The sequence below is a fragment of the Onychomys torridus genome, chromosome 7 (assembly GCF_903995425.1).
Source record: "Onychomys torridus chromosome 7, mOncTor1.1, whole genome shotgun sequence".
In the NCBI taxonomy this organism is placed as follows: Eukaryota; Metazoa; Chordata; class Mammalia; order Rodentia; family Cricetidae; genus Onychomys; species Onychomys torridus.
Window position 1 is genome coordinate 114,972,486 of NC_050449.1, and position 2,055 is coordinate 114,974,540.

The window sequence follows — 2,055 nt, forward strand, 5'->3', positions numbered from 1 at the left end:
TCCATCCTGGGTCATAGCTGACTGGCCAGAGAGCCCTGCCAAACAGGACAGAATGCTGTAGTCTCACACTAGCAATCCACAAAAAAGCCACACTGTGTGAGTAGGTCTGGAGATGTTTGGGTGACTCCCCTTAGATGGGCCAGGAGTCAGCAGGCCACCTGGGTCCTATGGCTAGCATGTTAGATGTTTGCAGAAGCAGACCCTGAGGCCAGGAGGACTGTGCATAGCTTCATTAGGTGACTCTGGTAGAAACGACCCCTGAAGAGTGAAGAGGTGGAAGCCAGGATGAGTACAGGAGCTCAGGGTTGAAGAGCATTCCAGAAGGTTCTGTGTGGAAGGCTGGACTAATGTAGGATGGATCAATGGTTGAGTGTGATTGCCCTTAGGAACAGTGTGACCTTGGATGGCAATGTTCTCAGAACACACCCAGAGGCAGACAGATGAGAGATTCTCATCTCTGAGTGGGTTTCTGAGCAAAGAACTGGTCAAAACTGTTCCCTGAAAAATGTGCACCAGACTGTGTCCCCAGCTATGCAGCCTTAAGTTTCAAGTCTGAGGAAACATCCTCCTCTGACTACCCACCATAGTGCCTGTGATACAGAGTCAAACCCCAGCCACCCTGTAGAACCTCCGAAGCGTATGCTTACAATGAGGCTTTTAAACAGACTGCTGGTGTGAGACTACAAGCTCTGTCCCAACTGGCAGGGCTCTTTGGCCCAGGGTGGATCATATTCTATGTCAACTTCACCCTGACTGCCGGTCCCCAGAGCCTCTGCAGCCCCATGCTCAGAATCTGCCGCCTGGCATTACATTAGCTGCTGGACGGTGCTGGCTAAGACTCTAGGAAGATAATCTACCCGGAAACATGAGAGTCGATTACTAAATCAATGAGTACTGCTGCCCTCTTGGCTCACTGCTTCCCAGCAGACAATGCCCCTGCCCACAGCTTCTCACTTACACACAAAGGAGAAAGGTGTGCTCATGGGGCATCCCTACAGCCCAGCCAGGGAGGGGCCTCCATGGTGAGGAAACACCTTTCTCCACCTTTGTGTTTCAGGATTTCAAGTTGTGTACAGGGGTCCTACACCTCAGCCTGCCTGTTAGACAGAACTTTAAAGAAATACCTGTCTGGAATGCCATGTCTTGGGGTGTGGCCCTCTCCTGTGCAAGGAAAAGAACAGGAGCTTCTTTTTGTCAAAAGCCCAGTGCCATTTATGGAAAAGGGAATTACAACTCGGCGTCCAAATTCAAGTGACTACTGTGATGTTTAATAACAGTAGGGGCTGGCTTTGCAGATGCCACTGTCCCTGTCATGGCTTGCTGCAACCAAAGCTAACCCCACCATGTTCTTTGACATGGTGGCCGATGGTGAACCCTCAGGTTTTACCTCCTTCAAGCTGTTTACAGACAAAATTCCAAAGACAGCAGAAAGCTTCCATGCTCTGAGCACTGGAGAGAAAGGATTTGGAATAAGGTTCCTCCTTTCACAATATTATCCCAGGATTCATGTTCCAGGATGGTAACTTCACATGCCATAATGGCACTGGTGGCAGGTCCAACTACGGCAAGAAATCTGAGGATGAGAACCTCATCCTGAAGCATACAGTCCCAGCATCTTGTCTGTGGCAAATGCTCGACCAGACACCAATAGCTCCCAGCTTTTCCTCTGCCCTGCCATCACTGAGTGTCTGCATGGCAAATGTGGTATTTGGGAAGGTTAGAGAAGGCATGAGCACAATGGAAGCCATGGAGCATTCGGGGTCCAGAAACAGTAAGACCAGCATGAAGATCACCATTGCCAACTGTGGACAACTTAATATATTTGACTTTTGGGCATCTTACCCACCAGACCATTCCTTCCTTGGCTCACCCCCACCCCATCTGCTCATAATACTCCATAACCTCTGCTTTCACTGAAGTTTTTTGGGTCCCATATTTTCCTCATCACCCTCCAAGTCTAGCTGGATTGCAGGGTTAAGTTTATGATTATGAATACAAACTAAATTAGAAAAAAATAGTAGTAGGGGCTGAAACCTTCTCAGGGTCGATTGGCTA

The 2,055-nt window shown here is 49.0% G+C and overlaps 1 pseudogene; it reads left to right on the plus strand.

Annotated features, from left to right (window-relative positions):
- Positions 1–1,295: 1,295 nt before the first annotated feature.
- Positions 1,296–1,817, plus strand: LOC118587672 (annotated as a pseudogene).
- Positions 1,818–2,055: the final 238 nt, after the last annotated feature.